We start from the raw sequence: 15,348 nt of genomic DNA on the forward strand, positions 1-15,348 counted from the left end.
TTGGTTGTCTGTGCCGTTTGTTCTTCAGCTGCTTGAAATGTTTGACAAAATCTCAACAGGAAAGTATTGCTGACCACCTTGTTAGAGAGCCGGTAGGTACAGATCCTTCAGAAAGTATTGCTGACCACCTTGTTAGAGAGCCGGTAGGTACAGATCCTTCAGAAAGTATTGCTGACCAACTTGTTAGAGAGCCGGTAGGTACAGTTCCTTCAGAAAGTATTGCTGACCAACTTGTTAGAGAGCCGGTAGGTACAGATCCTTCAGAAAGTATTGCTGACCAACTTGTTAGAGAGCCGGTAGGTACAGATCCTTCAGAAAGTATTGCTGACCACCTTGTTAGAGAGCCGGTAGGTACAGATCCTTCAGAAAGTATTGCTGACCAACTTGTTAGAGAGCCGGTAGGTACAGTTCCTTCAGAAAGTATTGCTGACCAACTTGTTAGAGAGCCGGTAGGTACAGATCCTTCAGAAAGTATTGCTGACCAACTTGTTAGAGAGCCGGTAGGTACAGTTCCTTCAGAAAGTATTGCTGACCAACTTGTTAGAGAGCCAGTAGGTACAGTTCCTTCAGAAAGTATTGCTGGCCTTGTTAGAGAGCTGGTAGGTACAGATTCTTCAGAAAGTATTGTTGACCTTGTTAGAGAGCCGGTAGGTACAGTTCCTTCAGAAAGTATTGCTGACCTTGTTAGAGAGCCGGTAGGTACAGTGCCTTCAGAAAGTATTGCTGGCCAACTTGTTAGAGAGCCGGTAGGTACAGTTCCTTCAGAAAGTATTGCTGGCCAACTTGTTAGAGAGCCGGTAGGTACAGTGCCTTCAGAAAGTATTGACACCCCTTGACCTGAGATAATGGATTAAATTTAGATTTTTTTTTGTCACTGGCCTACACCCAATGTCCCATAATGTCAAAGTGGAACTGTGTTTTTCAAGTATTCAACCTCATTTGTTACGGCCTAAATATGTTCAGGAGGGAAAATGTGCTTAACAAGTAACGTAATAATGGACTCACTCTGTGCAACAATAGTGTTTCATGTGATTTCTGAATGACTACCTCATCTCTGTACCGTACAGATACAAATGATCTGTAAGGTCCCTCAGTCGAGCAGTGAATTTCAAACAGATTCAACCAAAAAGACCAGGGAGGTTTTCTAATGCCTCGCAAAGAAGGGCACCTATTGGTAGATGTGTAAAAATAAAAAGCATATTCATTTGAGCATGGTGAAGTTATTAATTACGCTTTGGATGGTGTATCAATACACCCAGTAACTACAAAGATATAGGTGTCCTTCTTAACTCAGTTGCCGCAGAGGAAGGAAACTGCTCAGCCTTCCCTGTAGCTCAGTTGGAAAAGCATGGTGTTTGCTACGCCAGGGTTGTGGGTTCGATTCCCACGGGGGGCCAGCACAGAAAAAAAATGTATGAAATTGTATGAAATGTATGCATTCACTACTGTAAGTCGCTCTGGATAAGAGCGTCTGCTAAATGACGTAAAATGTAATGCTCAGGGATTTCACTATGAAGCCAATGGTGACTTTGACTTTAAAACAGTTACAGAGTTTAATGGCTGTGATAGGAGAAAACTGAGGATGGATCAACAACATTGTAGTTACTCCACAATACTAACCTAATTGACAGAGTGAAAAGAAGGAAGCCTCTACATAATACAAATATTCCAAACATGCATCCTGTTTGCAGTAAGGCACTAAAGTAATACTGCAAAAATGTTATGTTGGGGGCAAATACAACACATTACTGAGTACCACTCTCCGTAATCTCAAGAATAGTGGTGGATGCATCATGTTATGGGTGTGATTGTAATCGTTAAGGACTGGGGAGGTTTTCAGGATAAAAAAGAAACGGAATGGAGCTAAGCACAGACTAAAACCTGGTTCAGTCTGCTTTCCTCCAGACACAGAGATTAATTCACCTTTCAGCAGGACAATAACCTAAAACACAAGGCCAAATATACACTGGAGTTGCTTACCAAGAAGACCGTGAATGTGGCTGAGTTACAGTTTTGACTTAAATCAATGGCAAGACCTGAAAATATTTGTCAAGCAATGATCAACAACCAATTTGACAGAGCTTGAAGAATTCTGAAAAAAATAATGGAGAAATGTTGCACAATCCAGGTGTGCAAAGCTCTTAGAGACTTACGCAGAAAAACTCAGTTGTAATCGCTGCCAAAGGTGCATCTAGAAGGTATTGACTCAGGGGGCTGAATACTTATGTAAATGAGATATTTTGGTATTTCATTTTCAATAAAATTAGCAGAAATGTCTAAATGTAACGACCGTCGTCTGTGGAAGTAGGGGACCAAAGCGCAGCGTGGTGAATGTTCATATTCAATATTTAATTAATAGAAACACTTCAAACAAAACACGAAAATGAACGACAACCTACAGTTCTGCTAGGTACAAAACTAAACAGAAAATAATCACCCACAAACCCCAAAGGAAAAACAGGCTGCCTATGTATGACTCTCAATCAGCAACAACGATCTACAGCTGTTCCTGATTGAGAGCCACACACGGCCAAACCAAAGAAACAAACCAACATAGAAAAATAAACATAGAACGCCCACCCATGTAACACCCTGGCCTAACCAAAATAGAGAACTAAAAACCCCTCTCTATGGCCAGGGCGTTACAGTACCCCCTGGCGGGCGACCCTGGCTGCGCCCGGGCAGGCGGGCGACCCTGGCTGCGCCCGGACAGGCGGGCGACCCTGGCTGCTATTTCAGCCACACCTGTTGCTGACAGGTGTATAAAATCGAGCACACAGCCATGCAATCTCCATAGGAAAACATTGGCAGTAGAATGGCCTTACTGAAGAGCTCAGTGACTTTCAACGTGGCACCGTCATAGGATGCCACCTTTCCATTAAGTCAGTTCGTCAAATATCTTCCCTGCTAGAGCTTCCCCGGTCAACTGTAAGTGCTGTTATTGTGAAGTGGAAACGTCTATGAGCAACAACGGCTCAGCCAAGAAGTGGTAGGCCACACAATCTCACAGAACGGGATCGCCGAGTGCTGAAGCGCGTAAAAATCGTCTGTCCTCGGTTGCAACACTCACTACCGAGTTCCAAACTGCCTCTGGAAGCAACGTCAGCACAAGAACTGTTCGTCGGGAGCTTCATGAAATGGGTTTCCATGGCCGAGCAGCTGCACGCCAGCCTAAGATCACCATGCACAATGCCAAGCGTCGGCTGGAGTGGTGTAAAGCTCGCCGCCATTGGACTCTGGAGCAGTGGAAGCAGCCACTACTCTTGTCCCATGAATTACTCCCTTTTTGTTAACCACGCCCTACTACACAAGCTTCCAACTTACCTAACTTCGTTGCTAATGTATAAAAGAATGAGCTACAAAACCCGCTCGCAGGATTGGTTAACTCTTGAGGTCCCTCTGGTCTCAACATATTTAGGTAATTCATCCATTAGTTTTAGTGCCGCCCTTAGTTTGAATAACCTACAAAATTCCTTGCATCTCGATTCAAATCAAATTTTATTGGTCACATAACGTGTTTAGAAGATGCTATTGCGGGTGTAGTGAAATGACTGGCTCGCAGTTGGCGTTCCAATTCATCCCAAAGGTGTTCGATTGGGTTGAGGTCAGGGCTCTGTGCAGGCCAGTCAAGTTATTCCACACCGATCTCAACAAATGTTTCCCTGGTACCACAAGGGCAGTTTAGGACCCTGGTGTTTGTTCTCAGCGCACCATTGGGAATGAGACCCTGGTCTCAATTGGGCTACCTTCAATAAATAAAAGTAAAAAAAATTAAATCAAGTTCATTATAGAAGGGCCTTTAGACTACTGTATGCACATTAAGAGTTCAGTGTTCAGTCACAACAATCATAGCTGCTGAATATCTGAAGAATCCTAATACATTTACATTTTTGTCATTTAGCAGACGCTCTTATCCAGAGTGACTTACAGTAGTGAATGCATACATTTCATTTCATGCATTTTTTATTTTTAGTTAGTTTTGTTTAGATTTTAGTATTTATTTTTTTATATTTTAAAATGTATTTTTTTGTAGAATTTTTTTTTATAGATCTATCATAACAGAATCAAACTGAACCTTAAACATGAAGGAATTACACACTCCTTCCAAAATACAAGGCAGGCAGTAGCCTCCTGGGCCTGCGCCATAGAGATAGATAGAGGACTCATCTTTATATCTGTTGCCATTATAGCATAACAGCATGGCAGCGCCATTGAAGCAATCTTCATATTGAAGTAGTCATTTTTCTTCATGATTGTCTGATCCCGATAGGACATGACTCCAACAGGGTTATCGGGAGGGATCAATCAGGAGGGACCAGCCAATAAAGTTGGAAGTCCCACCCAGTTAACTATATTAAAACAGCTGAAGCCATCAATGGCGCTGCCCATACTATGATAACCTTTTGGCCACTAGAGGCCTCTATTATTCTCTATGGCCTGCTCCAAGCCTGTCTGCAGGGTATATTGTGCTAGACCGCCCTCTGGTGGCTTAATAACGCCTAATAAGGACTTTATGGGATATTATTAATTATTGTTATCCGTTATAAATAGAGAGTAATGAGAAGAAAATGTTAATAATTAATGTAAATATTGGTTGCATGGGGCAGATCTTGCGGACCAAACTTCACATGGTGAAGAGACCTTTATAACAATAGTTGCGTTCCTTTCTTTATACTTTTTCAATAAAGGTGAATACAACCACCGACCTTTTGCTATGCTATAAAATGACTGTAAAAAACACAAGTGTATTTCTATGATTTCTCTGTCGTTATTCCTCAGTATCTGTAGAGTCTGGACAGAAATGTGCCAAGTCAATCCAGTTCTGCCACCACATATAGTTTCCCTGCGCCTGTAATGATCTGGACAGGAATGTGCCAAGTCAATCCAGTTCTGCCACCACATATAGTTTCCCTGCGCCTGTAATGATCTGGACAGGAATGGTGTCACCAGCTGGAGAGCGACTGATCTGATTGGACAATGGGGTTTGGAGACAGGGCATACGTCATGTCATCCTTTTCCTTCAGAAACGACAATAAAAGTCGCTGGTTGTATTTGATGGATGTTTATTGGAAAAGTATAGATTTTAACAAACTAAGAAAGACACGCCACTACAGAGGACAAACATAGGTACAAGGTAGGCGGTTCATGGTTTCTATTTGTTGAGGTATTGACCTTGAGCGAATGGATGTAGTCGGAGCTGGATTCCGCAGAGCCTGGTCTCTGTTCCAGTGTGTTGGTGAAGTTCACCATAAACTTCCTTCACCATGCAGTGAGCTTTAGTCCGCTAGGGGCACACCTTGAGTTGGAGCCTGTTGGCCTGGCGGAATATGTTCTGTGACTAAAAAGAAAGCTGGTAAATGTATTATATGTTAGTAATATGGCAGTAGTAACGAGGTGTCTATTCTCCAGGTCAGTTTGTCAGCGCTTGTCTCCTGTCTGCCAGCGAGGAGGACGACGTCTCTGTTGTTTCTTCATTTACGTCAGTCCTGTTTCAATCCCTTCCTCCTTCCGTCCTGCTCGACATACAACGTCAACGGGGACACGACGTTCAAACTGCTTTCTCATATTAAAAGCCACCACTATCACCTCGCCACCATAAACCTCTTTGGGAACCAGGTGAGTTGAATATCTGTTGCTTGGTGAAATAAAGGAGGAAACAACAGAGCGACCGGCCGGCGAGGCGACTGGGTTTGTAGTCCAGCGTAATTTATTCCTTTTCACTCGCTCTGAAAATGTTTCTCTGCGTGTCGCGGCGGTGTAATGGGCTGTTGACGCGGTTGTTTCGTTGTCTTTATGTCGGATAACATCGGCTGGTAAACAAACAGCCCATGTACGATAGCCACTATGTAGCCAAAATGTCGTCTTTTATTTCACTTCCACATTCGGTGTCCCATGCCACAAACAGATGGCGTGGTGAGGGGGATGGAGGGAATGTGGAACAGACCTATAAACGAGTAGCGAGGCCACACTAGGTCTCCCCATCTCAGAGCTCAGCCCTCCATGCCACTAGCGGGTCTGGCAGAACCTGTCTTTAGTAGGCCCGTCCAGAACCTGTCTTTCTTCAACTTACTTTTCCTGTCAATTTATCGGCCCATTTAAAGATACAGCGCTTGTTCAGAGGATAATAATGACCAGCCAATTCAAACGACTACTGATGGTTTTTGTGCTGTTGGATACATTTGGGACGACCATGGACGAATGGGTAGGCTGCTTTGGGACGACCATGGAGGAATGGGTAGGCTGCTTTGGGACGACCATGGAGGAATGGGTAGGCTGCTTTGGGACGACCATGGAGGAATGGGTAGGCTGCTTTGGGACGACCATGGAGGAATGGGTAGGCTGCTTTGGGACGACCATGGAGGAATGGGTAGGCTGCTTTAAAACCGGTAATGTAGGCCTGTCAGCTCTGAGTTGGTGGAGATACATTGTCGTAGACACTCCATTGCATCAACATGCAGTAGACTCAAGGCTGATGCTTCTTGTTCCAAATGAATGGATTTCTAAGCCATTCTCTAGTCTTTTGTAAAGCATCAAAATCAGTTTTTTAAAGTTCTAATCTAGTCCAGGTGTATACACATCTGGCCCTATGAGGTCTGGAGTACTGCTGGCTTTCTGTTCTACCTGGTAATGAATTGCACCCACAATACAGTCAGGGACAGATATTTAGGCAACACAGTGATATGGATTATTGTACTGCATTACAGCCCAGTGTAATAGATCATTACTAGTGGTAAGATCTTGGTGAATAAACACGGGACCCACTGTCGCAGGCAGTGCACTGCATACCAGGTGCTACTGAACATCTGGGTTTTGACTTGATAGTCTGGTACTGTAGATTATAGTAATGTCGTGGAGGTGGTACAGTAGATTATAGTAATGTCGTGGAGGTGGTTCAGTAGATTATAGTAATGTTGTGGAGGTGGTACAGTAGATTATAGTAATGTCGTGGAGGTGGTACAGTAGATTATAGTAATGTTGTGGAGGTGGTTCAGTAGATTATAGTAATGTCGTGGAGGTGGTACAGTAGATTATAGTAATGTTGTGGAGGTGATACAGTAGATTATAGTAATGTCATGGAGATGGTACAGTAGATTATAGTAATGTCGTGGTGGTTCAGTATATTATAGTAATGTCGTGGAGGTGGTTCAGTATATTATAGTAATGTCGTGGAGGTGGTACAGTAGATTATAGTAATGTTGTGGAGGTGGTACAGTAGATTATAGTAATGTTGTGGAGGTGGTTCAGTAGATTATAGTAATGTTGTGGAGGTGGTTCAGTAGATTATAGTAATGTTGTGTAGGTGGTTCAGTAGATTATAGTAATGTTGTGTAGGTGGTTCAGTAGATTATAGTAATGTCGTGGAGGTGGTACAGTAGATTATAGTAATGTCGTGGAGGTGGTACAGTAGATTATAGTAATGTCGTGGAGGTGGTACAGTAGATTATAGTAATGTCGTGGAGGTGGTTCAGTAGATTATAGTAATGTCGTGGAGGTGGTACAGTAGATTATAGTAATGTTGTGGAGGTGATACAGTAGATTATAGTAATGTCATGGAGATGGTACAGTAGATTATAGTAATGTCGTGGTGGTTCAGTATATTATAGTAATGTCGTGGAGGTGGTTCAGTATATTATAGTAATGTCGTGGAGGTGGTACAGTAGATTATAGTAATGTTGTGGAGGTGGTACAGTAGATTATAGTAATGTTGTGGAGGTGGTTCAGTAGATTATAGTAATGTTGTGGAGGTGGTTCAGTAGATTATAGTAATGTCGTGGAGGTGGTATAGTAGATTATAGTAATGTTGTGGAGGTGGTACAGTAGATTATGGTAATGGCATGGAGGTGGTACAATAGATTATAGTAATGGCATGGAGGTGGTACAGTAGATTATAGTAATGTCGTGGAGGTGGTACAGTAGATTATAGTAATGTCGTGGAGGTGGTACAGTAGATTATAGTAATGTCGTGAAGATGGTACAGTAGATTATAGTAATGTTGTGGAGGTGGTACAGTAGATTATAGTAATGTCATGGTGGTACTGTAGATTATAGTAATGTCGTGGAGGTGGTACAGTAGATTATAGTGAAATAGATGAGGATGTTTTCACATATAGTCCTCTTTTAAAAGATCCGATCTCAATCTTCTTGAAAGTGAACTCTGCGGTAAACCTCCCCCAAAGGATCTCCGTTCTGTTTGTATTGACGCTGCTCTTGCCTTTTAATGAGGACTTAACTTTTTTGCCAGTTCATTTCACCCATTCTGTGGTCCGAGTCCTCTCTGCATTCACATTGCTAGTTTTATAAAGGAACCAACATCTTGTTTCCAACATTCAGTCAATGCACTGTGGGGTTTATAAAGGAACTAACATCAGTGGGTTTTAACCCTAACCCAGTCAATGCACTGTGGGGTTTATAAAGGACCCAACATCAGTGTGTTTTAACCCTAACCCAGTCAATGCACTGTGGGGTTTATAAAGGAACTAACATCAGTGGGTTTTAACCCTAACCCAGTCAATGCACTGTGGGGTTTATAAAGGACCCAACATCAGTGGGTTTTAACCCTAACCCAGTCAATGCACTGTGGGGTTTATAAAGGAACTAACATCAGTGGGTTTTAACCCTAACCCAGTCAATGCACTGTGGGGTTTATAAAGGAACTAACATCAGTGGGTTTTAACCCTAACCCAGTCAATGCACTGTGGGGTTTATAAAGGAACTAACATCAGTGGGTTTTAACCCTAACCCAGTCAATGCACTGTGGGGTTTATAAAGGAACTAACATCAGTGGGTTTTAACCCTAACCCAGTCAATGCACTGTGGGGTTTATAAAGGACCCAACATCAGTGGGGTTTAACCCTAACCCAGTCAATGCACTGTGGGGTTTATAAAGGAACTAACATCAGTGGGTTTTAACCCTAACCCAGTCAATGCACTGTGGGGTTTATAAAGGAACTAACATCAGTGGGTTTTAACCCTAACCCAGTCAATGCACTGTGGGGTTTATAAAGGACCCAACATCAGTGGGTTTTAACCCTAACCCAGTCAATGCACTGTGGGGTTTAAAAAGGAACTAACATCAGTGGGTTTTAACCCTAACCCAGTCAATGCACTGTGGGGTTTATAAAGGAACTAACATCAGTGGGTTTTAACCCTAACCCAGTCAATGCACTGTGGGGTTTATAAAGGACCCAACATCAGTGGGTTTTAACCCTAACCCAGTCAATGCACTGTGGGGTTTATAAAGGAACTAACATCAGTGGGTTTTAACCCTAACCCAGTCAATGCACTGTGGGGTTTAAAAAGGAACTAACATCAGTGGGTTTTAACCCTAACCCAGTCAATGCACTGTGGGGTTTAGAAAGCGCAGGACAAGCCGTTCTACCAAGTGGTGGTATGGGACAGCTACATATAACCTACCTACTTACATTTTGAAAGCTTATAGATTGCATTTATTTAAAAGATGAGACATAATAATTGTAATCAGAAGATGATATTAATGGTAATAGAATAAATAGCAGTGTTATTTTCTTCTCAGGAAGGCCAAGTCTGAATATTTTATGTCTGTTACCACTGATAACCTGAATGACCCTAGAGAGTTCTGGAAGGCTATTAAGTCTATGTCTGGAAACAGTAATGTTCATGAATTACCGTCATGTGTATTGAAGGACTCTGTTGCTGTATATGACACAACTGAAATGCTGAATTGTTTCAATGAGCAGTTTGTATCATCTAGTAGGCTGTTTGATTCAGTATGTTTTGCCATTCTCAGTGCAGGAGGTACATAAAGCCCTGAAATCCTTAGATCAGAGAAAGCCTGCAGGTCATGATCTTCTTGATCCCTGCTTTTTAAATCTGGCAGCTGATTTCATAGCCGAACCACTTATGTATCTGTTCATTTTAACCCTGGAATGTAATGAAATTCCAAAGATCTGGAAATCAGCATTTGTCCTACCACTTTTAAAGGGGGGAGAGCCAACTCTATTAAATAATTATAGGCCAATCTCAAAGCTGTCACCCCTGGCGAAAATACTTGAAACCCTTGTTAGTGAACAGCTAAAAGAGTTTTTATATACTAACTCTATTTTTATCAATGTACCAATCTGGCTTCAGGAAGAAGCATAGGCCAATTACAGCAGCCGTGAAGGTTTTAAATGATATCACTGACGCCCTTGACAAAAAACAGCACTTTGGCTTTTGATACAGTTGATCATGCTATACTGAGGCAGAGATTGTCGAGAGTAGGTCTTTCGGAGCATGCAGTTGCATGGTTTGCTAAATATCTGTCTGATAGAACTCAGTGCACTCTGTTTGATGGGCTCATGTCTGTCTGTAATGGTGTGCCCCAGGGCTCTGTACTTGGTCCCATCTTATTTACTATTTATATAAATAATTTAGACAAAAATGTGCAAAATGTGCAACTTCACTTTTATGCTGATGATACTGTTATTTATTGTTGTGCCTCGTCTCTCACAAAAGCTTTTCTGTCACGTCCTGACCAATGTTTAGGTATTATTTGTATTATATTTGGTCAGGACGTGGCAGAGGTATATTTGTTTTGTATTATGGGGTTTTGTGTGTGGTGTAGTGGGGTGTGTTAGTTGTTGGTATAGGTTCTAGGTTTGTTTTTCTATGTATCGTTAATTAGGGTTGGACTCCCAATTGAAGGCAGGTGTGTTGAGTTGCCTTTGATTGGGAGTCCTATATAGTAGTGTGTGTTTGTCTTTGTGTTTCGTGGGTAGTTGTATTTTGCACTGCGTTATTTATGCCTGTAAAACTGTCACTAGTCTTATTTCGTTTTCTTGTTTTTCCTCCGTGTTCACATTCGTTTAATAAATTAAGATGATGAGCACTAACTCCTCTGCGTATTGGTCCATGTTCTCCGACGATGATTTCGCTATATCGTCTAGCGACGAAGAAAGCTGTGACAGAACTACCCACCACAACAGGACCAAGCAGCGGAGTAAAGAGCGGCACGCGAAATATATGGATTATTCTGAAAAGTGGACTTGGGAAGAGATACTGGCCGGAGAGGGCCCGTGGAAGAAGGCTGGGGTGGAACAGGAAAGCTACGCTGGTACATGTCTGGCTAGGAAGCCGGAGAGGCACCCCCAAGACATTTTTTTGGGGGGCTACACGGGTAGTTTGGCTGGGCGTAGGAAGAGCCATAAGCCAGCTACCCGTGAGTGCAGGAAGGGGCGAAGAAGGTGGAGAGCGCCGTATTTCGCCGAGGTGCGCACTATCTCGCCCATACGCACGCACAGCCCAGTCCGCCCTGTACCAGCACCCCGCTTGTGCAGGGCTACTAGTTCCATCCAGCCAGGACGGGTTGTGCAGGCGGTGCGATCACGGCCACCTGTGCGCCTCCATGGCTCAGTCTTTCCGGTTCCTGCCTCTCGGAGTATCCCGGGAGTGAGTACTCCCAGTCTAGCACGACCAGTAGCAGCAACCCGGACCAAGCTTCCAAATAGTCAGCCTAGTCCTGTTCAGCCTGTTCCCGCTCCCTGCACTAGCCCTAAGGTGCGTGTGCCTAGACTGGCACATCCAGCCCCACGCATCAGGCATCTAGTGCGTCAGCCCAGCCTCGCCAGTCTGGTGCCGCCAGAGCCGCCCGCCAGTCAGGAGTCGCCAGAGCCGCCCGCCAGTCAGGAGTCGCCAGAGCCGCCCGCCAGTCAGGAGTCGCCAGAGCCGCCCGCCAGTCAGGAGTCGCCAGAGCCGCCCGCCAGTCAGGAGTCGCCAGAGCCGCCCGCCAGTCAGGAGTCGCCAGAGCCGCCCGCCAGTCAGGAGTCGCCAGAGCCGCCCGCCAGTCAGGAGTCGCCAGAGCCGCCCGCCAGTCAGGAGTCGCCAGAGCCGCCAGAGCCGCCCGCCAGTCAGGAGCCGCCAGAGCCGCCCGCCAGTCAGGAGCCGTCTGCCCGGAGGTGCCAGAGTGGCCCGTCTGCCCGGAGGTGCCAGAGTGGCCCGGATCAGCCAGAGTGGCCCGTCTGCCCGGATCAGCCAGAGTGGCCCGTCTGCCCGGATCAGCCAGAGTGGCCCGTCTGCCCGGATCAGCCAGAGTGGCCCGTCTGCCCGGAGCTGCCAGAGTGGCGCGTCTGCCCGGAGGGGTCTGTTTGTGACCCAGAACCGAAGGGATCGGCCTGCGACCCGGGACTGAGGGAATCTGCTTGTGACCCAGATCCGGGTGAGTTTGGCTACGATCCCAAATTAGAATTAAGTAATTGTGACTGTAATGAGTCTGCCTACTGACCAGGACCGAAGGAATCGGCCTACGACCTGGAACCGAAGGAGTCGGCCTACTGTCCAAAGCCAAGCAAGTCTGTCTACGGTCTGGAGGGCAGTAGGCCAGAACCGGAACCACCTCCAATATAGGTGGGTTGGGGGGGGGGGTGTAGCACAGTGCCGTCGTTGACGGCAGCCACCCTCCCTTCCCTCCCTTTAGTTTAGGGGGTTTATTTTGTATTGGGTTTTCTTTATGTTGGTGCATTCGGTGTATGCACCTTTAGGGGAGGGGGGGTAATGTCACGTCCTGACCAATATTTAGGTATTATTTGTATTATATTTGGTCAGGACGTGGCAGAGGTATATTTGTTTTGTATTATGGGGTTTTGTGTGTGGTGTAGTGGGGTGTGTTAGTTCTTGGTATAGGTTCTAGGTTTGTTTTTCTATGTATAGTTAATTGGGGTTGGACTCCCAATTGAAGGCAGGTGTGTTGAGTTGCCTTTGATTGGGAGTCCTATATAGTAGGGTGTGTTTGTCTTTGTGTTTCGTGGGTAGTTGTATTTTGCACTGCGTTATTTATGCCTGTAAAACTGTCACTAGTCTTATTTCGTTTTCTTGTTTTTCCTCCGTGTTCACATTCGTTTAATAAATTAAGATGATGAGCACTAACTCCTCTGCGTATTGGTCCATGTTCTCCGACGATGATTTCGCTATATCGTCTAGTGACGAAGAAAGCTGTGACATTTCCAGAACTTGCCAACTGCTTTTTATACTGTTCAACATACTTTGTGTCAATTGAAGCTTATCCTCAATACTGACAAAACTAAACTAATGGTGTTTTCTAAAGCAAGAAATAGACCTCTGAACCTTTCACCTATTACTACCTGTCAGGGCAATGAGATTGAGACTGTAACCTCATATAAATATCTGGGAGTTTTAATTGATGACGGCCTCTCTTTAAAATTGCATATTCAAGAAGATACAAAAACATGTAAATTGAAGTTGGGATTTTATTTTAGGAATAAGGCCTGTTTTTCTTTTGAAGCCAGAAGGAGGCTAGTATCAGCTACATGTATGCCTTTACTAGACTATGGGGATATTTTATATATGAATGCTTCAACTCAGTGTTTGAGATCAATTGACACCCTTTACCATGGCACTTTGAGATGTATTTTAAACTGCAAAACTCTTACGCACCACTGCACTTTATATACCAGGGTTGGCTGGCCTTCTCTAGTCACTCGTAGGCTCAGTCACTGGTATACTTTTATTTATAAAGCCATTTGGGGTTTACTACCATTTTATTTGGCCATTTTTATTGTTTTGAAATGTGGTGGGTCGTCTCTTCGTTTGCAGGACTTTATCCGGCTAACTGTTCCAAATGTCCGAACTGAATTTGGTAAAAGGTATTTTATGTACTCTGTGCCATCGTCTGGGAACGCCTTACAAAATACTTTTAAACTGGAAGAACTTGTCCTGTTTTTTTTCACCTTTATTTAACCAGGTAGGCCAGTTGAGAACAAGTTCCCATTTACAACTGCGACCTGGCCAAGATAAAGCAAAGCAGTGCGACACAAACAACAACACAGAGTTACACATGGAATAAACAAACGTACAGTCAACAACACAATAGGAAAAAGTCTATATACAGTGTGTGCAAATGGCGTGAGGAGGTAAGGCAATAAATAGGCCATAGTAGCAAAGTAATTACAATTTAACAAATGAACACTGGAGTGATAGATGAGCAGATGATGATGTGCAAGTAAATAAAAACAATATGGGGATGAGGTAGGTAGATTGGATGGGCTATTTACAGATGGACTATGTACAGCTGTAGTGATCGGTTAGCTGCTCAGATAGCTGATGTTTAAAGTTAGTGAGGGAAATATAAGTCTCCAAATTCAGTGATTTTTGCAATTTGTTCTAGTCATTGGAACTGGAAGGAAAGGCGGCCAAATGAGGTGTTGGCTTTGGGGATGACCAGTGAGATATACCTGATGGAGCGCGTGCTACGGGTGGGTGTTGTTATGGTGACCAGTGAGCTGAGATAAGGCGGAGCATTACCTAGCAAAGACTTATAGATGACCTGGAGCCAGTGGGTCTGGCGACGGATATGTAGTGAGGGCCAGCCGACGAGAGCATAGTCGCAGTGGTGGGTGGTGTATGGGGCTTTGGTGACAAAACGGATGGCACTGTGATAGACTGCATCCAGTTTGCTGAGTAGAGTGTTGGAGGCTATTTTGTAAATGACATCGCCAAAGTTGAGGATCGGTAGGATAGTCAGTTTTGTTTGGCAGTGTGAGTGAAGTAGGCTTTGTTGCGAAATAGTAAGCCGATTCCAGATTTAATTTTGGATTGGAGATGTTTAATATTAGTCTGGAAGGAGAGTTTACAGTCTAGCCAGACACCTAGGTAGTTGTCCACGTATTGTAAGTCAGAACCCTCCAGAGTAGTGATGCTAGTCGGGCGGGTCCGGGCAGCGATCGGTTGAAAAGCATTTAGTTTTACTAGCGTTTTAAGAGCAGTTGGATTGAAGCTCGTTTTGGAGGTTAGTTAGTGTCCAAAGAAGGGCCAGATGTATACAGAATGGTGTCGTCTGCATAGAGGTGGATCAGGGAATCGCCCGCAGCAAGAGCGACATCGTTGATATATACAGAGAAAAGAGTCGGCCCAAGAATTGAACCCTGTGGTACCCCCATAGACTGCCAGAGGTCCGGACAACAGGCCCTCCGATTTGACACACTGAACTCTATCTGAGAAGTAGTTTGTGAACCAGGCGAGGCAATCATTTGAGAAACCAAGGCTGTTGAGTCTGCCGATAAGAATGTGGTGATTGACAGAGTCGAAAGCCTTGGCCAGGTCGATGAAGACGTCTGCACAGTACTGTCTTTTATCGATGGCGGTTATGATATAGTTTAGTACCTTGAGTGTTGCTGAGGTGCACCCGTGACCAGCTCGGAAACCAGATTGCACAGTGGAGAAGGTATGGTGGGATTCGAAATGGTCAGTGATCTGTTTTGTTAACTTGGCTTTCAAAGACCTTAGAAAGGCAGGGTAGGATAGATATAGGTCTATAACAGTTTGGGTCTAGTGTGTCTCCCCCTTTGAAGAGGGGGATGACTGCAGCAGCTTTCCAAT

The 15,348-nt window shown here is 44.3% G+C and overlaps 1 protein-coding gene across 4 annotated transcripts in view; it reads left to right on the top strand.

The window, feature by feature from the left end:
- Positions 1-4,977: 4,977 nt before the first annotated feature.
- Positions 4,978-15,348, top strand: part of LOC115203663 (zinc finger protein 710) — a 37,465-nt gene continuing 27,094 nt past the window's right edge. The window contains exons 1-2 of one of the 4 annotated variants that reach the window (XM_029768571.1): positions 4,978-5,134; positions 5,410-5,616. The gene's annotated coding sequence lies outside the window, so the exon portion shown is untranslated. Of the gene's footprint in view, positions 5,135-5,178; positions 5,617-15,348 lie in introns of those variants that run through there. The other 3 variants (XM_029768574.1, XM_029768573.1, XM_029768570.1) reach the window with 3 other exon arrangements.

The sequence above is a fragment of the Salmo trutta genome, chromosome 12, assembly GCF_901001165.1.
Source record: "Salmo trutta chromosome 12, fSalTru1.1, whole genome shotgun sequence".
Taxonomy (NCBI): Eukaryota; Metazoa; Chordata; class Actinopteri; order Salmoniformes; family Salmonidae; genus Salmo; species Salmo trutta.